The sequence below is a fragment of the Anas platyrhynchos genome, chromosome 3, assembly GCF_047663525.1.
Source record: "Anas platyrhynchos isolate ZD024472 breed Pekin duck chromosome 3, IASCAAS_PekinDuck_T2T, whole genome shotgun sequence".
Classification (NCBI taxonomy): domain Eukaryota; kingdom Metazoa; phylum Chordata; class Aves; order Anseriformes; family Anatidae; genus Anas; species Anas platyrhynchos.
The window spans coordinates 53,116,898-53,143,214 of NC_092589.1; the positions used below are offsets into that span (position 1 = coordinate 53,116,898).

Genomic DNA, 26,317 nt, shown 5'->3' on the forward strand with positions numbered 1-26,317 from the left:
GCCTTTGAAAGGCAAATGTTTCATGGCCTCTGGGATGCACAGAATCCATTTCCCTGGGTAGGTGAAGGGGGTTTTAATCCTCCTTCTCCATTAGCACATCTCCCACTGTGCTGTAGCTTTAGCATGGGGCAGCTTGCCCCTATACCTGCAGCAACAATGGGAGAGAGGACCTGGGCAGCAGGCACTCCATCTGCAGGGCACAGGTCTGAGAGAGAAGCTCTGCACACCTTTGTTATCTGATCCACGTGGTGGAAAGGATAAGCTCTCTGGTTCGCTGTGGTTCCCATCCTGAGAAGCATATCTCCTACCGGTCCTTTCAGAGGCCACAAACCAGGGAACAGGGTCAAAGCAGCACCATGCATCTTAGGTGGGGATAAATGGCACCAGAGCGAGGCAGGTGAGCAGGTTTGCTTGGGTTTTGAGGGTGGGATAGAGAAGCAAGTAACACAAGAGGTACAGGGCTGTCACACCAGCGTCTCTGCAGGCTGCTGGCGGTCCGGGTCACCTGGATGCTGCTTTGGAAGTGCTCTTGGACACAGTCAATATATGAGGGAGTCTGAATATGGGAAGAAGGGGTAAAATGAATGGAAAGTACTCTGGGAAGAAGGGAATGGATGCTTGCAGCAGTTCCTGGCTAGAAAGCAAGGGCTCCTTGCAAGTGTTGGATTCACCAAGTCATGGCAAGGCCCAACAGCACCTTCCATCACGGCATAGCTGAAACAAGCAGCAGGGACCCAGGACTTCCACTGAAACAACCTCCTTGGGCTGGTATCTCCAAAGAAGCTGCCAAAATATGATAGTAAACAGCTACACGTTAAAGAACAAAGGCCCATTAAATATCAAAAGGTGTTTTAACTTGCTCCAGAATCCAGGGATGAAATTCAGTTTCCTGTCACCACTGAATTGTGACAAGCTACCAGCTAAAGCTACTCTGGAGAAGCTGGCATGGTTTCCGTAGCTGATATCCACGAGCTATGTAGAGTTATCTGTGGCAACAAAGTGAGAGTAACGAGCAAAAGAGATTCTGTTGTCAGGAGCAGGAAAGGGGACTCATAGCTGAGATGTACTGAGGCAGACAATCCAAATGGCTCAGGGGTTTTTTAGTCCCACCTTCAACAAATTCCTAACGAGACTAATGAAGGCTGCTTTCTCAGGAAGATGGAGACAGATCACTTGTATGGATTGTGTGGATCAAATTCACGTATAATTAATAAGCTGCTGCTATCACTGTAACTCAAGTACAGCTTATTTTATTTATATTTAATTTTTAAAATTTAGAAGTAACATCCTTATGAGTCCTGCAATGTAGAGTAACGTAGATTACTAGGAGTCAAGAAAGCTAATGTAGATTGCTAGGAGTCCAAGATTTGGGGTTTGGGTTGGGAAGTAGTAGTATGGACCCCTCCTGGAAAATTGTCCATCATTCACAGCAAGGGGGAAATAATTGACAGGTACAGAGAATTTCAGCACAGTGCCATGCAGTTAGAGCTGCCATTCATCATGAGGAGCTGCAGTGCAGGAGCTGGGGAATACTTTGTACATCAACAGATGTCTGGGCAGCCAACACGCTCCAATTTTTCTCTGTCTTCTCATAAGACCCTGGCATACCCTTGGGAGCTGGATTCAGGGAGAACCTTTCAAGACACACAAACATACACAGAAGGATTCATCCATTTCTGCTGGATATTTATCTGGCTATTTCTACATATGGTTGTGTGAAATTTCTTGGCAAAGTTCAGCTTTTAGGAAGGATATTATAGAATAGAGATTGTGCTGCATCAGCACTGTGTGAAGAGATGCTAAAAATAGGCATAAATAGGAATGGCAGGTGTTGGTAGCATCAGTCTTCGAGTCAATCACATGTGGTTTCCATAAAGTCCTTTCTTTATGAAAATCAGTGCTAAGAAAATAGGGTGGCTTCTGCACCTACTCTGGAAACAAAGAGATCTCTGTGCTAGACCTAAGGAGGAGAGCTCCTCGGCTGAAAACGAAGCGGCATGGTGGCAGCTCCCTCTGCCTTCGTCTGTGCCCTCAGCCCACTGCTGTCCCTGGCGAAGGAGCCGTGGCAGAGCAGCAGTCAAGGAGCCAGGACTTCTGCTCCCACTGCTCTTTCTTACCTGCCTTATGACCACGTTTTCTCCCAAAGCTGATGAGGAAAGACAGATGAGGAAGATGGGCACAGGCTTGGATGAGAGAAACAAGGAGGGATTAAACACAAACATTTCTGCATCAAAAACCATTTGGAACGTGCCCAGATGGGGTGGTAGTGGCTAGCAGTGGCGTAACAGAGCTGTTCAGTGCCTGTGGCAGATCAGATCTACGTGTAAAGGGCTGGGGAAGTGCTGTGGCTCTCCCTCCTCTCCATGTCTCTCTGGAGTAATCCACCAGAAGTGCACTCTGACCCTGCTCCTGAGCCATTTTTCCTTGCTCCTCCACCAGAGGTAACCCAGTCTCACATCATCGCACCTTACAACAGACGGGGGAGCGGCTCCCACCAGGTCCTGCAGCAGACCAGCCTCTGTCAGCAAGAAAGGATTTAGCCTGGGGGATCTGAAGATTTTAATTTCCTTTCTTCTCTCTCCGGCTTTACCAATTTCCTTCCTCTCATGTCTTGTACATGCACAGCTTGTAAACAGCGGGGAGAAGAAAAAGGAAGGGTCTCAAATTAGCCTGACTGCGTGGTAAACTCTGGTCAGGTGGTGGTCTCCACAGGTCTGTGGGAAGGTAAGGTACCAGCCATGGTAAAGGTGGACTGTGGGAGTCCAGCCTCCAGGATATTAGAGAGGGAAGACTGTAAATTTCAACAGAGAATTCTTCACTTCCATAAGGAAAATATTCAGCTTATATTTCCAAGAAAATACTGGCAGTCCAGACACGTCTTCACTGTCACGATGGATCTATTACAGATGTGGGAAAATGTTCCCCCACCCAAATCTGGGACTCCCTAAGCCTGCCCACTATAAAAGTCCTATTAGAGAAATCAGAAGATGACCATGGACTACCAGTTTCTTAATAAATGCTTCCATTTCTTACAGCATTTGAAATGTGAGATCCTGAGATAATGGCTCTAGGGTTGCTCAAGAGCACACGATGCAGCCTCTCTGAGGAGCTTGCCTCGCTCCCCTCTCTGCTCCCTGACTGGTAAGACAGCTCATAAACAGCTCCTGGAATGGAGCTTGCTCACATTGCCAAAATTCAATTTGTGTTTTTGTTCTTCTGAGGCAAAGACGTTGAATGATGTAAACCGAAATGCCAGTCAGTTGGGTAACACCAGTTAATATTCTGTAGCTCGGAAAAAAAAGTTCCTGTAGCTGCATTCCTTCCAGGTGCAGCTCACTTAAGCACTTCAGGTAACCACTGAGGGAGTACTCTGGGGCTTGGAGTCAGCAGCAGTTAAAACATAAGCACACAGAGGCTAGCTTCCCCTTGGTCCAGAATGCTCCCTGGTCTCCTGGGGAGTACAGGCAAGTCCAGCAAATTGGACTGGCATTTAAAAAATTTAAAATAAAATAAAATAAAATAAAATAAAATAAAATAAAATAAAATAAAATAAAATAAAATAAAATTTTAAAACTTAAAAAATATATAATAATTTAAAAAAAAAAAAATGGAGAGAAGTGAAGAATCACATTTGGAAGGCCTGCTGACGTAGCTCGGAGGTGAAAGTGTTACAAACAGGACTTGAGACTTTTTCTTTTCACCGTAAAGAGTTGTTTGCCATGCTAGAGTGTATTCTTTCGCTGCTGAAAATGAAAGTATCACTCCTCTGAATGCCAGAACATTACAAGCAGTGAGATGATAACAGCTGAGACGAGGACCAACACCTAGAGGCTTACAGAGCAAACGTGACACAGGCGAGGGAGCTAATGGTGCCAGGACACCTGCCCGTGTGTGACCATCGCTTTCAGTAAGCAGCCTCTGGCCTGGCAGCCGAAGAAAGGTGGAGACTGATTTGTACCCGGGCACAGCAGACCCTGGGGTTACAGGCTGCCAACATCTGTATCAGCAGGAGCAGAGCCAGCCCCATGCTTCCTTGGACTGAGAGTTGAGGAGAGGAGAGCCATAACAGATAGGCTAAGGGGAACCAACACAGGTCGGGTACATCGGTGGATCTTACGAGAGGAAATAGGCTTTTCCTTGGGTCCTCCCCAACAGCTACAAGAAGCCCTACTATCTGGGTGAAATGAGTACAACCCAAGCTGGTGTGAAGTACTGTGAAAGGCATACGTCAGCTTTAACTAGTTGAGGGCTAGCAGGCTGAAACCCTGCCTATCCATCCGCAAGTTTCTTCCCAATTTTCCTGGCACAGCACATCGGCAAGGGGAGGGCCGTGTTTCTGGCTGGCTGAGCAGAGCGAAAACAACGGAGTTTGACCTGCGGTGTAGAGCTGCTGGCTCCAGTAAGCTCCCTCCCTGCGCTGGGAATTAGTTTTGAACCCAGAAGAGGCTTGATAAGAGACACAGAAGTGGCAGAGAAAGTTGAAATGTGATTCAAAGGCAAAGGGAAATATGCACAGTAAGTACCTCTCCCTGCAATCCTTTCCTGGCTTTTATCCTTACCCCGTCACTGCTAGAGCTACTCTGAGTGCTGACTTCTTTCAAATGGTTAAACCCTGGCTGTGCTCAGGGGAGGAGAGGGTGGTTCGAATCATAAATAATGCAAGGATAAGGTCGGGCAAGCCAAACTGATGTTTCAACACCCAGTGGGCTGTACACTGGGCTGTATGCTCTGTTGGACTCTGCAGGATATTAATAAAAATTTGCCTCGTTTAGCCCATCTAACTCATCTCTCATTTTCCAGTGTACGACACTAGATGTTAACTCCACTGTTGCTGTATTAACAGCATCTCGTGCACAGTCTGTAGCCTCGTGTTCATAGACACAGAGAGAGAGAGACAGATCAGTCTCCTTGGCCCTATTCTGCTCCGGGGCTTCAGAGAGAAGGTAGGGGCCAGGCTCACACAGCAGGTCAGTGAGAGGGCCCCAGGGAAAAAATAATGCCCTAGCCCATGGTGCAGCATTCTCCAGTTTAGCAGAGACAAGTGGGACCATTGTGGAAGGTGGCAGCAAAGTTATGGCAAGCAACCACACAATAAAACAAAAGACTTTTGTTTCCTTAATTCATGGTGAACTCCCCAACGATCACTGGGAGCAGAAGGGGATAAATGTAAATGCAGAAACTGAAGTGTTTGCATCTTTCTGCTGTAGAAATTCGTGGTTTCATATTTTGTTTTCAAGGCTAGGCACCACACTGCATAGAGCACAAAATATCTGTATGTTTGAATCTGTCCTGTGCAATTCGAGTCATTTAGGATCGTTTAGGTTGGAAAAGACCTTCAAGACCATCTGGTCCAACCTTTAACCCAGCACTGCTAGGTCCACCATTAAACCATGTCACTGAGCACTACAGCCACATGTATGTGAAGCCAAATAGCCTGTTATTTGGGGTGGCATCAAGGTGGCTGTGTCTGAGCTGCCCACCCAATCTTGCCAGCTCTCCCTTGACCTTTCTCTGGAAGCAAAGAGCTGGGGTCCAGCTGGAGCACAGCCTGTGCTTTAGAAAGCAAAGTCAAGGCAGGTTCTGACTCAGGCAGCATAAGCCAACCTCTATCACGAATACAGGAGCCTCAGACCATGCACTGGTGAGGCTGAGCCTGGAACATGGTCCCCCCTTCTCATCAAAACCACATCTGGGCTGTACCTATAAGCCTCTAAGGAGATGCCTATGTGTGCGTGTCTTTAAATACCAGAGAACCATGGCCGAGAAGGCCAACCTGTTCAAGCACCCCTGCTCTCTTAACTGTTTAAAGTGCTGTGCGTGCTGCTTGGATACCCCCTAACACTGTTTGCTGGATCAGATATCAAACAGGAATGTTAAACTTTGAAAGCAGGGCAGCAGTGTGCCTCAGTAATTGCCCTTCTCTCCAAATAATGGAAGCCCGCTGGACAGGACAATGATTTATTAGCAATACCTCTCTCGCCTTCCCCCTTCTCCACGCTCCATCTCAAGCAATTCAATCAGTAATTTTTTATCACCGTATTTTATGGTGCTGTAATTAGCCTAGAGGACTAACAAATGTGTGTCCCTATAAAACTTGTATTAATTCTCATAGTTGTTGTTGGAATCCAAAATATTTTTCTACCATTGCTGTGTGAACATGTTTCTCATTCTCGGAGCCACAACGTTTTGTGTTGCTGCTCTGGCTCCCATTCACATGACTTCCATCAAAAACAAGGAATTGCAGGGAGTTAGAAGCAGTCCTGGGGCTGGTATCTGGCCAGTGAGCTCTTCACTGCTGTAATAGTTGGGACATCTCGGACATGTCAGTCAGTGCAGGTGTGGCAGAGCGGGGTTTTGGTTGGAGTCCCCTCTAAACACTATTTGCAGCAGCTGCTACAGGACAGGGCTGATCAAGCAAGCAGCTTGCAGGCATCATACTTGAGTTTAATTTCTAACCAGTCTAGGAAATTCAGCATATCTCACCTGCTCAGTTTGCTGAGCTATTAAATTAGTATCAGAAAAAAATCTCACTGTGCACAACGGTTGGATATTTACTGCTAACTTCTGGAGAAGCTTTTCTTTCCATTGCTGCAGGGACTCCACCTGCCCTCCAGCACCATGTCTGACCCAGTTAGCACCCTGGAGGATGCAGACTGAGAGCAGCCCATGGTCATCTTCACAGGATCTCCCCGCAGAGCAGAGGGAGGTGTCAGTCCCTCCCCACACAGTGCACCCTTTTCTCGCTCAATATCCAGTGCCTCCCAGAAAATCTCCTGAAAGCTATTATCTCAGAATCTGTAAATAATAGCCCAGCAGGGCTTCTTGGACATGCCTACAAGATTGAGCAATAGATTTGCTTCTAAGAATTATGAAATTTGACACTTTTTGTAACAGGGCAAATTTAGTCCCTTCTGTGCGGCCAATGGGGCCGAGAAGTCCTCATTCGCACGACTGTCACTCTTCTCAAGAGAGTGCAGTAAGGCCTCCCAAACTGAAATGGGAGCAATTGACATTTGCCAAGTTCATGTGTAAACGATCATTTATTGTAGCGAGCCAAATAAGCCACTGGAGCAAGCTATCCAAAGAAAGTTTCCAGAAATAGCTGACTCTTGACGAGGCAGCTCAAATCTAACCATCTCTTTCTACTTCAAAACCTATGAAGCTATGGCGAAACACAGGAAAGCACTCGAAGAACTCTTCTTTCACTGCAAACAAGATAGGAAAGAGAGGACACAGCCATGGTCAGTACGTGTCAGTTAAACCTCCCAGCTCCTCACAGCTTTCCCCTCATAGCTCCCCGATGGACATAATGACTGCACTGATCTTGAACAGAGACTTCTAGGGTTTTGTCCATGAGATGGCTGAGCTGTGGGAAGCACCCTAGGTCAGAATCAAGAATCAGCCTCTGGATCTCTATTAACTTATTGAAAATGTGATAAACGTTCCCCAAACGGATCCTATCAGAATTGTTACCAAGAAAAACCCTGTTCACGTTTTGTGAAGCAGTGAATCTGCAGTCATAAATACGTAATCCACTTACATATTCTTTGCTAATAAGAGTCACTGCTTTATCTTTAAAGGGGAGACAAACATATTTTTCACTCCATTTTTTACAGGGCAAATGTCTTTCCCTCCCTGCAGATGGCAGCTTGCAGGTGGGCCGTGTTCTCACAGGAGTGGCTGGGTCTGGCCCGCCAGTCAGGGGATCAGTAGGTGCTTTTGGGATTCAGCCACTGCGAAGGCAGCGGGAGGCTGAGGTGGTGCCCACGGCACAGCCTCTCACCGCAGTCAGTTCAGCACAGTCTGGGCCCCATCCGTGTCCCCAGTGTGCCGCTGTCCCTACAAGCACACCGGGGTGGCCAACTTACCTGCACACGGTGGAAGCAAACAAGTGACACTGAGAGCGGTCGCACGGCCTCCCTGCACAGGCACTCTACATCTAACCTTGTGCACCTTCAGAAATATTTTGTAAAAGCAGCCTGCGCTGATGGAAAGCAGCTCCTTTGTATCTGGAGGCCTGATCTCAATTGTTTTCCTGGAGCTGGGCATTCAGTCCAGTCACTGGTCCAGAACAACTCAGCAGAAAATACGGTATCACATCAAAAAGCCATTTCCTGGTAACGTGGCATCTTCCCTGGCAAAAGGTTCTTAAAACAACAACAAAAAAGGCACAATAGATAAATTTCTCAATTCCAGACTTGTTTTAGACCATGTCTGCCAGACGGTACACACTGCTGGTCACACAGTTAGTAACTTTCCCTTCCTTCCTTATTCCTGGTACAAGGTCCTGCACACACTCCATATGTGTTTACGGATATAGCTCCGTGATTACTTTGGAAGTGCAAAATGCTTGGCGTAAGGGATTGTGACAGAGTTTCCTTGGCTCTGACAGGTCTCCTCTGTGCCTTCAGTCTTGGCTAGCCCAAAACAAAATCTGTACTTCAACATACTGTTCAATTTTTCAGCAATAAAATAAACATCTCAGACAGTGCTTTCTGGCATCAAACGTCCATCCTACTTGCTGTCTTCTGGGTTTAGGAAGGAGGCTGGGGGAGGAATGAAGATGCACGTCTGAAACTGGCATTTAGGAGGGATTTCTGGCTTTGATTCCTCCTTTGTGGAATCCTGTCTGCCAGCCAGTTGTCTGAGTGGGCCTGCCTGGTTATTTCAGTGTGAGCCACTAATCAGCAAGTGTGTGGGATGCAGCCACTCCTTGGGAGATGACCTGCACTGGGATTTAAGGTTATTTGTTGCTTAGGGTTGGCTATGCGCTTTTTGCTCTCAGCTACCTCATACCCAAATTGTACAAACAGAGCTGTCTGCCGTCCCCTTTCTACTACCTACCCACTTCTGCTTCTGGCTCCAGGTGAACCTGGAGAGGCCCACGGTAGTGCTTGTTACTGAGCTTGGGACTGCTCAGGAGCTTTGAAAGAGCTCCACACGACATGTGCATGGTGTTAGTGAATGCACAGTTTTGTATCGGGACGTTAATTACCAAGGAGCCTGGCACAGAACAGGAAATACAAGTCCTTTTCTTACATAAACATGCTCGGTTTTGGTTGGCTGAATACCTGGATACCAATTCTCCATGGGCTGGGATCCCTTAGGTTTATTTATGCAGTTATGTTCCTGTTCTGAATTTAACAACTCCCTAACTATCATCACCATGGTATAAAAAATATTGATACACGAGGTACAGGAGACAGTTTTATGTTCAGTTTCAACACAAACTAAGAAAACTATTCAGCCAGAGGCATCACTAAGCAGCTTGCTCTGTTCACACACAAAACTGGATGAACCACATTTGTCATTTTTTTGCCACCACACAGCATTTCCCAGTTCTTGTGCTTTCCAGAATGGGGACTTAAACACATGCATACAGCAGCTTTCTTTCATGCAAGCTCTCCCTGTGTGCCTCTGATAAGAATATATTGTTGCAAGCCCCCCAAAAATTTAAAAAAATTGCCAAAGAATCTACACATGGTAAAATAAAGGGGGGAAGGGTTTAATCAGAGCACTGCTTCCCACATGGTGTCCAATAGCACTAGTATCAGAGGTTTGTACACTGGAAGAAATAGTGTCAACACTGAAAATGGTCTAGGCAATACTGCTTTGAGTTTTGCTAACATAGAGTGTTGATTTAAGAGGGCTTACGGTAAGTACAAATATTGGCTAATTATGTTTTATTAAGCAGAAAATAGGTGGAGGCTTTCCAGAGATCAAAATGGAGCATACGGCTTAATGCAGTGGAAATATATGGGGAAATAGTTGGAAATATATCTGTGAAGTTAAGTTCACTGATTTATCTACCTCTCAGTCAGCCTTACTCTTTCCCTCTACCCCTCCTCCCATTTTTGTTTTGTTTCCAGTATAAAGCCCAAGATGGAGACTTTGGGAAGGCTGGGGAGGGGCAGATATGACAAATTGCTAATTTTTTAAAAAAATCTAAAGAGGTATGATTCTTTTGCAAGATAATCCTTGTCTGAAAAGAATTTTCAACAAAAGCGTATTGTACCCACAGAGGTAAATCTTTTGGTTTTCCTTATGCTAGATAAAGATAATTAGTCACTGGCCTGAAACTTGATAGTAGACTGCCTGTAGCAGCATGACGTTCAGTAGGGGCAAATGGAAGACACTGCTGACAAGTTGAACATATTAAAAAAATAAAAATTAAAAAAAATTGTGGAACTGAGAGAAGGTAAAAAAAAAGCAGGTAGAAGTATGATTATTAACTTAGATTATAATTCTTATTACTTAGAAACTTAGAAATTTATTTAGAAACAAATTAACTTGATAGTTATATAAAACTGATTTATTAATTTGGTATAACTGACGAGAGAAAGAGCACTTGAATCAAAAAGAAGTAAACCAGGACCAAAAATGTATTTAAAGTGACCCCAAAGTTGCAACAGTCACCCTCACTCAAGTTTTCAGTATTAGGTGAAATTCATAGCACATCACGAAAGAGCCCGAATTCCCTACTGAAGGAGATGGATTCTTCTGCAGAGTGACTCAGACGCCAGACATTAGACTGTATGGTTTTTGGTGTCTCTCAGAATATTGCTTCCAGTCATCAAAAGCAATATTCAAGTGAAATTAGCTATGCATCAATAAGAGAAAGAGAAAAGTATGGAGCTTTAATAAGAGAGACCTATATAAAAAGCAGCAAGAGACGGATAAGAAGGTTTGATTTATGTTTGATTTATTTTGATAAGAAGGCTTGATTTATGTCATAAGCAATAACATGACTACTTTGACACCATGCTTAAAGGAGTACTAGAAAAGGAAATAGATGCATGACAGACGAAGATGATAAGATGATCAACAGTCACATAGAAAAGATAGACTTACTCTGTTTTTACTTGTATTTGGAAGGCAGAAGCTGCTGTGCATATATGCCTTCTTTCCACTCACAACAAAACAAAAAAATATATATTAGACCACTCTGACTTGGAATGAGTATTTTGAAAATCAGCAGGCCTAGATAACCTGCAGTCAAGAGACCTACAAAGATGGTAGAGAAGATCCTGGCCTAGGAATATTCATTTACAGTGAATCTTGAAGCACTGGAAGGACCCAAGAACAATGCACAGCATTCAGCCAACGTCCCAGTGGGTCACAAGGATGCTTGACAGCACTGAAGCTTAGTTTGCCTGACAAGGGATCCTAGGCCAAAAAATGGGATAACAAGCAGAAAAAAAAATAATTGTTAATGACATTAGGTGGAAACACAGTCACTAGAAGTCTACACTGCATACATTGCAACATAGCATTCTTGTAAGGCTAATGATATACAATGTCTGTGTAGTTCCTTCCAAAGGGATTAACACGGGGCTTGAAGCCACAACAAAGAGTTCATTAGAGGGTTCCCTTCAGATGGCCATCCACATGCAGCTTGCTGTTCAGTGTTGCTTAGGTATGTCCAGACTGAGCCAACAAGATGGTGGTTGGACCACAGTGTCTCCATCATCAGATGTGGGTCACAGGTAAGACAGAGGGAACAGTGATATTGCCAAATTGGCAAGGAACTGCTCAGGTTAGAAATGTGTGACTGATCTATGCTGTAGAAAGAGGTGAAAACCTCACAAAGGTCTTTGACGATTTGGCCTTTTGAAGCCAAGACAGATGACCAGCATGACTTCAAGCATGTGAGCAAGAGACACCAGCAAAACACTGAAGGGAGTAGGACCTCATTATTAACTGTAAACCAGGTCAGCTTCTGACAGAGACAGAAATTAAAAAAAAAATAAATCACAATCAGATTGTAAAAACAGTTTACTACCCCAATCCAGTTTGAGCAGGGATGTGCTTTTATCCCTGTGTACAGTATTAGGGAGCTTGTTTCAATGCCCACAGTTTTAGAAGGTTGTTGAAATACCGGAGTGGGTGCAGAAAACAGCTATAAGAAATTATGCAAGGTCTAGAGAAAAATGCCATGACTTGGAGAAGTCGGTTGGTTGAGTGTAATAAAGACTTGTAAAAAATGAGTAGTGACTCAACTACAGAGGATGTCTCCCTCCTGAGGGAAATTATCATGAACTAAAGGGCTCTTAATCTAGCAGAGAAATGTGCAACAAAAGCCAACAGCTGAAAGCTGAAAGCGGAAGCTTGAAAAATTCAAATAAGAAAATAATCAGAAATGTTTAACAGTGAGAGTAAGCATTAAAACAAATTGTCAAAGAAAGCGGTGGGTTCTGCATGTCAAGCTATCATCACATCAGACCTCCAGGCCTTTCTAAATGACAAGCTTCTGTTAGACAAGCCATTGGTCTCCTTATGAGAATAACTGTCCAAAACCTAATAGCCTATCGTAAGGGCTGAAACTGTGTTCAGGAGACCCAGATCAGAGGAGCTGCTGGTCTCTCTGACCCTCATGCTGTGGGTCTAGGAGACTCATATGGGTTAGGTTAATTTTTTTCTTATCTACCAGCCTTGTCATCTCTCTCATAATCAACCACTTCCTGCAGCTATCACCTGTTGGGACTCTGCAGTAGATGAAGAACTTTTTCTGCATATCTGGAGATGCAAATCTTCTTCTGCTGGGTGAATCTCTCCTTGTAGCTATGTACCCTGCAATAGCAGGGGCGTTTCTTTTCTCAGACATTTCAATTTTTCCTGGAAAAAGGACAGTTTCTCTCTTACTGCCTGTCTCTCTCTTTCCCTCTCTTTTTCTCTCTTTCTCTCTTTCTCTCTCCATCTCCAGCCACAATTGCCAAGTCTCCTGGAAAATATTTTCTAGCTTCTGGAATGGATTATTATCCCTGCTTGGTGCAGATCTTCTGTACTCTATTTCTCTGGGTGGTTTTCAGAGCCTCTTGGGGCCCACTACTTCCCATGGTCTGGCAAAATCCCTGACCACCACTTGGGACCTTGGTATGTTTATTTTAACATTTATAGTGCAAAAGAAAAACCCAAAACCAATCGATGCCAACCATTGGTACAGAACAGAAAATTAATATAGACCAAACACATTTCTATCCTCTAAAGAAAGATGTAGAATAAAGGCCCCACCCTGTGTCAAATTAAATAAAGGCCAAAGTTAAAAGTTCTGTCTTGCGACACATTCTACAACTGTCCAAACTGCATGGTAAGAAGCAATAAATACTAGAGCCAAGGGCTTAAGGGGACGAGTCCTCCTGCCTGGTCCCAGTAGCTCAGGCCCAGAGATAGACAGCAGGAGCACTCTGGTTTGTTTCAACTATTGTAAAAATTTAACAGCCCAAGGGCAGATCCCAGCTCCTGTTGGAGAGAGCAGGGTTTAGAAGGCACTCAGCTCTAGGAAAGCTAGTGTCGTAAAAAGGCACACATGACACAAGCCCCAGAGGAACGCTTGTTCTCACCTAGGCGCCTGCTCTTCTGGCACTCTTGCTTTCTTATTTCCCTACTGCTTCTTGCTGGAGGTGGATCGTGGGACTGACATACTACATATTCTTCACTTTGGTCTTTGCATCTCTCTCTCTACGCTTCCCAGTTTGGGGGATTTCTCTGCTCTACTAAAAAAATGGGAGGCAAAGGAATTCAGTGTCACCAAGACATCTGGGAAAAGCTGCCTCAGACTTTGTTGTAGTGTACATACCTAGGTTGAAAACAGCAATCTGCCTCCATTCCCTTTCCAAGGTCCCTGGCATTGCTGCTCATCCCAGAAGGGCTCCTGGGTTGCCAGCACTTAGTTCCATGGCTCAGACAGTGCCAAAACCATTGTTTTTTGTGCTGGAGTTATGTGATTCCTGTGCCAGAATCGTGAGTAAACCATGAAAAAAATACTAACATTTTTATGTAAATTTATGTAACTTTTTCCATGAAGACCCTATAAAGTGGCAAAAGTTTTGCCTTGCCATTAACCATATGGAAGTGTATGGCATATGTGTGTCTTCTTAAAGGAGCAAGAGTTTGTCCTGAACACACATGATTGCAGATGTTCTGAAGTACAACACGTATACAGCTCCCACCAAAAGGCCTCTGCAAAGGCCCAGCTAGAGAGATGGACATGAAATTGGTTTTCCAGGCAAACTCCAGCCTACAAGCACAGCTGCGGCTGCTCCCGAGCAGTCACAAAGCGTGGCTACAACGCCAATTAGGCTGGGGGCCAAGGCCCACAAAAAGACCCAGCAAGCCCTCGGTCCCAACGTGGCACCACTTTTAAGCACGAGTGGAAGGGTTTTCTGTCCTGGAGCAAGAGGTCTGCTGGATGGGAGAGCCGTAGTCGTCGCCAGCCATGCGCTCATGCTCTGGGGCCTGCTGGCTTCACCGCTGCCTCTCACCCAGGGCCCCAGCAGCAGTCCCTCTGCTCTCCTACCAGGAAACGCTATTGTACATGAGAACCCAAACACTTTATAAAGTGCCTTCGGCCTCAGCATGCAGATCAGCACTTTGTAAAACACACGGGGATGGAAACGCATATGCCAAGCCCTTCGAGCAGTGAGACTGATTAGCAGTTAAAGGTTTGTCCTGAGGAGGAAATGCTGGGCTTCATGAAATGGTGGGCTGCTGTCACTTGTGTTTGAGCAGCCTGTCACTGCTCAGGAGCCCAGACACATCCCGTGAAATCTTCCTGGATCACCGTGTGTTTCTGAGGTTGGTGGGTGGACACAGCCTATTGCAGAGCCCAGCAATACAGATGCTCAACAATTAAGCTGTTAGTGGACTCCTACACACTTGTAAGGTACACAAGGCCCATGCAGTGCCTGCCAAGTTCCTCAAGTAGTAACAGTTCATGACACTCTTGAGATATCTGCCAGATGCCGACACAGTGTTCTGAAGTTCCTATTTCAGGACATAATTTTAAAAATACTTCTAGCTCAGGATTTAGAGTGCCAAAAAACATTTGTGTATGAATTGTAATGTAAACCATAAACCCAACAGGAAACATCAGAGCCTTCTCCTTTTGTAGATATGATGTGACTAAGGAGTGTTAGGAAAATGTTCCTTTATTGGCAAGAAAACAAATACATTTTACTGTCCCATATGTGCAAAATGAAACAACCAATTAACATATATCTGGCAAGGAAAATATATTTTTACCTTCCAGCATTGCCCATACATCCCAAATTGTATATTGATTGCAACATTTATGAGCATTGCACAGGGGGCAGATGGTGAACACTCTGCTCAGCACTGAGTTTGGCTGACAAGGAGGCACTGCAGTTTTAGTAACTGAATCAGCAATTTGCTCAGCCTGAATTTGCTCATGTTTCTTGAGCTCACGCTGGGAATGCTCAGTGGCCTAGCAAATGCTTTAACCTAGCTGCTTTCATATCATCAGCTGGCTGGCATAGTCACTCTCATAGTACTAATATAATTCTTATCCTTTCAGTAGGTGCCAGAATTAATTGCAGTGGAAAAGCAATCCCAAGAAGATACACTTGTCTGCTTTGCCTAACATAAGATACATCTTTGCAGGTCTAAGTTCAATAAAAAATAATCGTGTATGTTTATTTTGAAATATTCTTGGAACATTGGAACTTTGAAAATAACTTTTTTTTAACTAAGATTCAGGTGAGGAAGTCTTAAGGCTATCAAGATGCTAGTCCTGTCCTTCCCGGTATATTTTTACAGGGTAAATACATAACAACAACAATAGGGTGAACAACAGAATGCAGTTCCAACCCTTGCAGCAAGCCATCCTCAATTCATGTTCTTATCCTAGCCTCTAGAGCAGAATAAAGCATGCTTTGTTGTTTCTGGGATATTGTCCGCTGGCTTGTTGTAACCGCTGTGCAGACTCAAATATCCACCACTTTGACACACACACACACACCATCTCAAAGCCCCACCCTTCCTGCCAAGTTCGTGAAATTATCTTTAAGAGGCTGGTGCTCTCTCAAACATAGTTGAAACCAACTAACAGGGAAACGGGCTAACAGATGGGCTTTGTGTAAGCCCTTGTTCCTCTGAGCTCTTGCACTGTTAAGTGAAATTAAAGTGCTCAGGGAGTAAAGTTATTATACCTCCTTAATTGTTTAGTTCAAATGAATCCATCAATGCTTGTAATAGTATATTGAATGTATTTTAAAACATTTCGAAGCAACAGTTTTAGAACAGTACATTGTGAAGCCAAAAATGATGAAGTATCTTCCTGAAATACCCTACTGCCTTCTGTTCTCAGACCTGCTGCACAAGATCAGCATTTTACACTGTGTTATGCTAACAAAGAGCTTCTAAACAGCCATTGCACTGCACGGGTATGTGGGGAACTGTTCATCAGTAATGTACAACAGAGGGAATTTTGCAATTCTGGAAGAGAGACTAGTAAGTGTAGTTAAAGTGCTCTTTTTTCCCTTTCTCTCTCCACTGTCTCCACACTAGCCTGTTGTGTAACCAGAGAGTTTTCTGAGACCTCTGTTAGCAAGCAGAGTCTAGTGTGCAGGCACCAATCACGATCTTAATATTATGAGAGCTTAGAGGCCTGTGAGTGCGGAACAAATTGGTTTTAAAAGCAATAGCAATTGCTAAAAGGATTGTATTACAATAATAGACTTGAAAGCTTATACTCCAAGCAATGCTGCAGATGAGAGCCGGCGATAGAGATGAAGTATTTTGTGAGCTGCTAGGAGCAGAGCAGGTCCTGATTATTGCATTGACAGAGGTGGGTTGTGGGGCAACTGACACCTCATTGAAGTCAGGTCTTTCAAGCCACCCATGACTACTGTGGGACTCAGAAAGGGCACAGGAACAGCACCATTGATCACAGGCTGGAGGAGAGAAGGAGGAGAGTCTGTATTCGTATATTCTGAGTGCTCTGTGCTGACTAACCTGGATGCTGTTGTGATAAATACAGCAAATGAAAGAAAAAATGAAGAGAGCCCCAGGTAACAAGAATTCTAAAGAGACCTGCATCACCTTGACAGAAGTCACCAAAAGGTATTCAACCAAGAGTGAAGTGGCTGGAGAACTTTGAAGATCTCAGCCACAGTCTGAAGAGACAGAAAAGGAGCTGGCAGCCTACTAAGCTGCTGCTTGACAGACCACTTTTCATCCATTTTGAGAGGAAGCCTCAAAGGCTGAACTCAGTATTTTTCAGGATGCTCATGCTTTTGGGAATTTCTTCTGCTTTTATTTACCACATCATAATATGAAATTATGCTTTACATGTGGTATATGCATTGGAAGTAACTTGAAATGCTAGAGGTTCCTTTGCCTGGCTGCCTAAATACAGCAACACCTTGTTTGGCAGACTGAAGGAAGGATTAAAAGTGTTTTGGCTGTAAGTCCCGACCAGGGTCAAATCAAGACCTTGATTTCCTTTAACACAAACTCCTCATTAGGACCACACTTTAGCAGCAATGGTTTATGCCCCTATAACAGAAGAGTTATTATTAGCAAAAGCCAAAATATATTCAGTCAATCAGATTCTGGTTTGGAGATGTTATGGATGGCATGTAAAATGAAGTACTAATGACTGACAAAATAGCACAGTAATGAAATTCTATTCACAAATTCATGCCCACTAGTTTCCAAACTATTATCAATGGCAACTTCTTTCTGGACATCAACAGGGCAGGACTGGAAAGGCAGAAAAACAACATGAATCATTAAACTAAATTTTAGTGTGTGTACACATACAAGCGTACATGCATGCACATGCATATACGTGCATGCTTATTTTTACAAGTGAGATAATTCCCTGTCTGTTCTAAGTGTTGCTTTTCTGCTGCTCAGTCTGAACAAAGGGTTCCTAAGGCTGAAGACGAAGTGAGGTGCAAGGGAGCGTATCGCCCAAGAGAGGCATGCAAATCATGAAGACACATAGTGTGTGGGCAGTTTGAGCTGGCTCACAGGCAGCATAGGATGAGTCTGTGTCATAATGGATGCCACTTTGTGCTCTATCCCATGGCTTTAGTATTTTACAAACATCCTGCTGGCCCTCAGATGGTTGTAGCGACGGTTTTGAAAACGTAAGCCAAAGATAAGCAATTCAAAGGTGTCTGCTTGAGTCCACAGTCAGACAGAGCAAGATCTTCAAAGATCTGAACTTTTGCCATTCATCTTAATGGCATGTTATTACTAAAGCCATGCAGCAAAATACAGTTTAGTGTTGTTAACTATTTCATTGCTGGGTAAAACTTGCAAGAGAAAACTAGAGTGACAAATAATAGGTAGATATACGCTGCCATCTCACTGCCATCTCATTTGGCCTCACACCATAGACACATTTTTACCTGAGCTTTGTATTTTCATTATGAAGGACAGTCTTGAAATTATTTCATCATTAAGCAGGCTGATATTCTGACTGTTCTGCTGTTTACCTGACTACCTACCTTTTCATCAAGCTTAACACTACTGTGACCACGAGATCATAAAATCTGTGTTCCCAAGGAAAGCAAGGAAGGCAAATCTCATATGGCAGCAAAGATCAGCAAGAGTCATGCAAGTAAATTAAGAAAAGAGGCTATGTACACTATTGTTCTTGGTAATTCTGAAGGTTTTGAGACAGATTCTGTCATCTGTTTCACTGGAGGAAGCAAACATCTCTTCCCCAACTAAGCATAATGTGCAGATTGTTGAAGGCTGTGATGGGACTCCAAGTTGACTAAAGCTTTGCAGTAGATCTGCCAATTTTTTTCTTCTTAAGTTGGGCACTCCCAAGACTGCAAAAGAGCTTTTAAACTCAAACCCATTTTATTATAACAGAAACTAGATCCTGTAGCTTTTTAAACAGATAAAACTTAGCGTGAGACAAAACAGAAGAAAAAGCATTTAGAAACCGAATTCCTTCTTGCCCACTATGTCCTGGCAGAAAAGGTCCTTTTTTTAAGGCTTCCTCTCAGTTCAGCAGCTCGGGAACTTTCTGTATTGCAACAAAAACTCCTCTGAGAAGATCTCTGAGACTCTAGGAAATATCTTTTGCCCCATCACTGAGGCCTGGCTGTGTGTCTGCTCTTCTCAGCAGTTTGCCAGCCTTTGCCTATGATGCAGGCTCTATGCCTGCTGAGTTCTCCTCATTCTCTCAGTGTGAGTTCTCCCACATGTTGCTTGGTGATTCGTTATTTTAATGTGATTGCTCTTTAATTGGATTCTTAGATTATAGAGTATCTAAAAAATTCACCTGAAAAATGGCAGAGGCTGATAAGAGGGGAGATATCTGGTGGGTGAGGGGAGGAGGTGTTAAAAGATGTAAACTGTCAGAGGAAGTTCATTTTAAAACGAGCTTGGCACCGAATGAATGTGGTGAAAGAACACCATGAAGAAAAGTCTCTGGCCAAGTCTTTGGGGTTGGTTTCTTTGTTGTTTTTTTTTTTCTTTAGCTTTAGTGCTTAATCCCATATAAATTGCATTTGGCGTTACTGGAAGAACTGGCTGGCAGAGAAGATCGGTATGGCTGTCAGAAAAGGACAAAATAATGAGGATCTTCAGAAGGGACTAGAGGGCACAAGATAAGAAAAGCTACAAGAGGTACAGAAGCAAAAAGCATTGTCAGAAAGAGAAACTTGAATGAACAGAGATTATCTTAAATGATAAGTTTGTTTTGTAGTAACATTGGAAATACAGTAAGAAATTTCATTCTATATTGCACACTGACTCTTCAAGAAAGATGATTTGCATGTAGGAAAGAAATTTTCTGGTAAGTACCTGTTAACATAAGAATGTGACTTTTCTCACAGGCACTTTTTAATGGAAGAAATCAAATACAGATGGTGTTGGAAGACTTTGTTCATTCAGTTTTATATTGTCTAATGCCACTATTTGGCATAAGGCTGTTCTAGCACCCAGATACAAAATTTTTGCTTTACCTACTCTTAGTTTAGAGTTGTGAAACCAGACTATCAAAGAGTCTAATAGTAACTGTTAAAGTTATGGTTCCCAGACTGTTTCAGCAGACTGCTGTCTTCCTATGGCAAGTTTCCTACTCCAGCTGCAACTTCTACCCCAGGCATTTAATTGATAAGCTGGCAATTAATTGAAAGTTAATTGACAGGCCTACACGGGTGCACTAAAAGCATCCCCCTCAGCTGATCACTAAAAGCAGTGGGTACTTGATAAGAGGAGAGCCTGCTGATTTGGGACAGGAGTAATGAACATACAGTACGTTTTTGTTCTGTCTCTACCCATGCTATAACCAACCCCAAATGTTGGTTTCTAGGATAGAAAATCAAGTTATTTTGTAACTGCATCTATTTCTAATGGAAAACTATGTGAATAGAGCAATTGCCTGACTGGGGTCTGATATGGGGCTCCACTTTACAGCCCTATCCCTCTGGTTAAGAACAATGAGATTTTTTTAATGGAAAATTTTCAGAAACTAAACATAATAAAACCACTGCAGCAGAGTTCCCCTGTAGCACATATACCAGAGGTGTGCAGAAATATTTTCATGACGTCTACTTGATTTTGACGTAGCTGAAGAAACACCAAAATCAAGTAGCTTCTATACAGACCTGCAGTCCATCCTCAGCAAGTGTAACAAACCAGGGTAGGAGAACCTGCACGGTATTTCCTTAGCCTGCAGAAAGGGGTGTTGGGACAGTGAAGATGCTAATAAAATGCAGACTCACTCTGGTGAGTTATGTTATTTTGAACACATATATTTAAAGTCTTATTTGTTTGCTGTACATGTTCCTTTCTACTGCAGAATGTGCAATCAGTGTTTTTCATATCTACATGTAGGTTTGACATTATTCTAATTTAAAAATTGTATTGCTTTCAAACAGAGATATAAAACTGCGCTAATAACTTGCCTTTCTTTTGCTTTTTAAAGGACTGTCCGCATAGAAAATGGTGCAGACTTTGTAGGCACCCTGAGCCTCAGGCAGCTATGCAAAGGAGAGCCCCAGCCCAACCCACAGTCCTCAGCAGCAGCAGATCTGTGGCTGTGCATCTGCCAGAGTAGATGCCCCGCCACCAGGGCTGAGATGGTGAAACAGAGCCCTGGTCATGCTGTGGAGACAGTAGGCTGCTGGCAGTTTATGACAGGGGATGATCCGGGTGCAAAGGGAGAGTCCCCAGCCCGTTCATCACAGTGGCAGGTTGAAGCCCCAGAGAGGCCAGTGTCACACTGCAGCTATGCGCGTAGGAAGCTCTGAGAGCTGCTCCCTAATGAGCCCACAGCGTGCCAGTCTTTGGATTGGCATGAGCCAACCATTTGGGTTTTAATCTCTTCTTCTGCACGCATAGTGACTATTCATGAGAGGATTACTATGAAGTGCCCTGAAACTAAATGGCATGTTTAGGATCTCATGGCTATGTGAATAAAAGCTGCAGGCCAGCTTGGATAGCACAAGCAATGTGCAGCCTTATTCACATTTTCCATAAAGAATATCAAATACCTTGAAGATCAAGTACTCAGTGGCAAGCTCATGCTCCCATGTCCCCAAACTCAAAATGCAACATCAGTTCTAAAAGTTCAGTTGCCACTGCTAGTATGCAAATGAAATACCTCGTATGGGTGTCACCTCTTCAAGATCACCTTGTTCTTATAGATCAGGAAGTCCGGCAACGGGAGCAGGTAATCACATCAGCTGAGAAAGTAGACAAGCCAGTATCTTCTGCAGATCTAATTTTTAAAAATGTTTTAGCAAGCATGTGCCTGCCTGGATTTACCCTGTAAGACAATATAATACCCAGCTATGTAACTGCAGGGTTACTGCTTGCCAAAATAAGACTCCTGTAAAGCTGAAGTTTTGCAGGTACTTCAGGCTCACCATCATCTCCAGAGCCTATTTTGCAGTGCTTCACAGTTAAAGTTACACAGATGCACTCAGCAAAACCAGATCCCTTCCACTTGGGGTGAGGGGAGCAGAGGCACAGCAGCTAACTGCCAGCCTAAAGAGAGAGGAAAGTGAGTCACGGTCATGAAATAGGTCACTTCTACTCCGTGTGAACTCGCTTCTCTAGCACTCAGGTTGGTTTCTGTAATAGGGAACGGTCTGGGCTCGAGCATGCTTCTGGGCTTGCTGCTTCTGCTCCAGATAAATGGAAAAACGTAAGGAAATAACTGCTCTTTAAAAAGTGGGTGTTTCCAGCTGATGAATATATGACTGTGGGTTCTAGAGAAATTGTTCTAACTTCCACCGATTGAACATGTGGTTTAGTTTTGTTTCATGCATCTATGTAGCTTCTTTAAAAAAAAAAAAAAAAAACTCTGTAGCAGCTGCACTGGCTTCTGCTAATATTTGCTTCCCTAACAGAAAAACCTAAGCAGTTCAGCAAAAGATGAAAACCCTTTTCTTTATTTTTATTTCAAATCATGTCTTTGAAACGCGAGTTCCTGCTGGAAGATAGAACACAAGCTTATCTATAGCGAGTGGGAGGTTGTGTTGTTAGACCTTCTTTCAGGAAGCCTCTTTGACCCCACACAGGATATTTTACAACGTTTGAAGATTTAGAGATGATAGCAATATTTTTTCCAGGAAATTTCTCAAAGAAGAGGGAGGGGTATCATTATGGTCGTTGTTTTGTTGCAGCAGATAGACCGCTGTCTGGAGACACTGTCCTTGCTGGAAAATTGATTAAGGTTCAGTTTGAAAAATAGGCACTTCCTCTCCTTTTAGTTACCATATTAGGTTTTCAAAAAGGGAAAAAAAAAAAAATCTTGTTTCTCATGTTCCTGTTACTTCCCTATGTCACAACCACTTACTGAACGTGAAGCAAGCTGCTGCTGCTTTTTTACCTCCCCCTCTAGGAAACAGTTGCTTTAGGACTGATTCTGGTAACCTGATACCACTTGATGTATTTTTGCTGGAATATGGAGCCTACATAAATTGCACCATAAGCAAATTTCTTTATAATGGAAGGATCAGGAAGCTGCAGCTTGGCAGGCCATTTCATTGGTGTGTTTTTTTTAAGGTGGATTTTCCAGACACTTTTTAACAGATGATACTGCAGACTTTTGCAAAAGGTATTAGGAATATACAATTGTCACTGTTTGGATGGAGCGTCCCACCTGTAGACTAAGTGCCTTATACTCAAAAAAGATGCTGTCTGCCTGCCAGATACCATTCTACAACTGAAAGAAAAGCTGTTGTTGTTTACTGAATGTGCCTAGCTATTTACATGTATTACCAGTGTCACACGAATCCAAAGACCCTTGCTGAAAGCAACTCCCATCTTCACATGGTCTCAAGTACAGGCAACAAAGTTAGTCCCTTCCTGCAGATGTGAACTTGGAAAGAAAAAAAAAAAAAAATAGAAAAAGAAGCATCTCACCGAAACATCCTTCCTTTCTGACTGGGACACAGCAGGTGGCACAGGGACTTCTTTGGATCCAGGATGGGGAGATGTTGGCAACTCTGCAATGCAGCGTGATGCAGGCGGGGGTCCTTCCAGCACTAATCCCCTAAAGGAGCTGAAACAGAGTTTCAGGCAGGAGCATTTCTTCTCATCTGTTACAGCTAGAGCAAGATGAACCAAACCAGCTGGATCCGCTGCATGCTGAGTGCAGCCCAGGACTCCCCTGCAGTTTTACCCTGCTGTCCTTCCCCAGTAAACTGAGCCTGTACTCCAAACTTTTTGTTTGTTTGTTTTACATTGCTTGCATTGGAAGTGATGTTTATTCAAGGAGCCAGAGGGAGACTGAAACCCTTTGGGCATCCTCAGGGCATATGTGGCAAGTGTCACTGTGAGAGAAGCTTCCCCAGGCTGCTTTGCCAGCACATGCCTGGATCCTGCAGGGCTTCACCTCTGATGGCAGAGGAGAAGCAGAGCCTCGAGGCTCCCTTATTCCCTTGAGGATATTGCCAGCCAGGGTGCCAGACGGCCTGGACAGTTGCCTGTAGCACCAATGCCATAGCTGCTAACCAAACTGCCCCAGGTGAGGAGGCAGCAGGCGGGTAAAGCAGCACCGCCCACAGGTCCCACCATCATGGGCTGTGCTTCAGCTGGTGGGAGGCTTCCTGTCCTCTCACTAGAGCTTGTGCTTTTAGTCTGACACAGGCTGAGGTGCTGGGGGATGCTCTGAGCTCTGCAGACCATGCAAGCTCTGTCACTATGTCACGCAAAGGGCAGAGCTCCCTTACAACCCAATAAAGCTCCCAGACCACTCAGACTTGGTTATGGTGTCACTGCACTATTATATGTCACCAGGATGGTGCACAGGAGTCCACCAGCCTTCCCTCTCACTGCAGCATGGGGATGCACGTTGCATGTGGCTGAGCTGTTCATCAGGCTGCACGGCACAGGAATTTCTCCTGATAAGGTAAACCCTTGCGATCTGCCCAGAAACAGAGCCTGGCCTGCAGGAGGAAAGGAAGAAGATTCCCACGGTATTCCTTTCACTGGAAAGAATGCTGCCAAGCCACCAGGTTGGAGCAAGCACGAGATGCAGGGCAGGAAGGCAGCTCTTGTCTTATCAGCCGTAGGCCGCCACCTCAGGAGCCCTTTGTCATAGCATGACACATGTGAAGGGCTCACCATGCATCAGAAAGGCTTCTGGGTTTGGGCTTCTTCTGCTAAACAGCTTGTATGGTGATGAATGAGTGCTTTAAACTTACAGCACGTTGCTTCATTCATCTCCACAACTAAGCAATTCCTAACAGGAATTTCACTGGGCTCTCTGGAAACTCAGTGCTCATAAATCACCTTGAGAGCCTTTCCTCAAAGGCCGTAAGATGCAAAACATTTTTTCTTGTTATGTACAAATAGTGTAAAAAGCATAACTCCAGGTTGTAAATCCACAGCCTAGTGATAAAGACCAACCCAAATTCACACTGCTCAGGGTTTGTCTACCCTGGAGCAGGCTGGCCACATCCACTCTGTAGTGCCTTTGGCCTGGGTGTCCTCTAGGTCCCATGTACCATAATCATGGCTATGAAACTTAGCTTTTCTTTCACATGTAACTCCTTTGTTACCTACTCTTTGGTCTTATGCATTAACTATTCAAAAAAAAAAAAAAGTATATCATTAAAAAGCCCCCTTTAAAACACATGTTTAGAACATGTGGCAATCTGGTTTCCCTAAGCAAAAGTCACCTCTGCTGCTTGCTAACTGCTAAGGAAGAGTTGCTCTGTGTCTGCAGGAGGGACTTTCCCAAAACTCAGCACCTGGGGATACCACACATCAGACACTGTCACTTTGCATACACCTCCAGCTCCTGGGGCCACCCAAAGTCATCTCAGCTAGCAAGGTATCCACAGTCACTAGTTCTGGGGAAGGAGAGCTGTTTGCTTCTGTTTTTGTGCATGTTTTTTTCTTTTTTTATGTATATTTGTATTTCATTCATATTTTCCTAAAGTATAGCAAAGAGGGAGATGTTTTTTGTAATCAGTTTTCCACATCATGCTCTCTTGTCCCCCAAATTGTGCAGTGCTGGCTGCCAAGATCCCACTTCTTTCCTCATGGAGGCCTTATTCTGTATAAGGGCCAAAATCTAGATGGCTGGAGGCATGACTACAGTAAGAAATGTGTCATTTCACTGTAGCTGTGCTGAAAATGGTCAGGGGCTATCTATGAATGGGTACTAAAGAAGCAGAAGGAGCCATACCTGTGAGCATCCCTTCCAGCACAGCCCTAAAGGGATATGTGGTTAAGGAGCTGGGGAGACAACACTCCTAACACAGACATACACGGTTATGCCAGGAGAGTCCTTCAGTCTCAGGGATTTCCAAAGGTCCTTCAGACTTGAAGATCTGTTTTCTCTGAGGTGAAACTCAGCTGGGAATCATGGTAGAGACCTTCATCAGCTTGACACATTCACCAAAAGAACAATCTGGTGTAATAAAAGAAGGAAAGTAATTAGGAAGCAATTTATTTGACCGAATTATTATTTTCTTCTCTTAAAATTTTACTCTTCTTTGGCTGGACTTCTGTTTTTGCTGCCTTGCAAATCTAATGTTTCCTCTTTTGATTTTGTAACTTTTTTTCCTGATGTGCAGAATTCTGAATAAAAATGAGTTAAGGGGAGGACACATGAAGGAAAGACAAAGGTAGAATAATACTAGAAAGAGTGCCTTGGCAGAAAATATGGCATATCTAACACTACATAACTGGCAACAGAAAATTGGTTGGGTGGTCTTTTTTTTTTTTTTTGTCTTTTTTTGTCTTTTTTTTTGTCTTTTTTTTTTTTGTCTTTTTTTTTTCTTTTTTTTTTCTTTTTTTTGAGAAGAACTTCCAGACAAGGCTGAGAGCCAAGCTGAAGTACTCACCTAAGGCTGCTTTAAGATTTATGTGCTAACGATTGACTGTGGGGAAAGCACTCACACTGAACGTGGGAAGCCCATGCCCACTTATGCCATTGACCAATTCCTAATAAAGAATTGCTATTCTTGTGTGGCACAGCGTGGAACAGGCATCCGGCATTAAAGTTTTAAAAACACAGAATAAAAAGCAGATCATCATGATTCAGGTTTTGTAACTCTAAGGTGGTGATGAGATTGTACATTGTTTG

General features: G+C 43.8%; 1 long non-coding RNA gene across 1 annotated transcript; it reads left to right on the forward strand.

Annotated features, from left to right (window-relative positions):
• The first annotated feature begins 4,529 nt into the window (after positions 1 to 4,529).
• LOC119716588 (uncharacterized) lies at positions 4,530 to 23,441 on the forward strand. Its single transcript, XR_005264872.2, has 2 exons — positions 4,530 to 19,561; positions 20,696 to 23,441. It is a non-coding gene; the product is annotated as an uncharacterized lncRNA (long non-coding RNA).
• Positions 23,442 to 26,317: the final 2,876 nt, after the last annotated feature.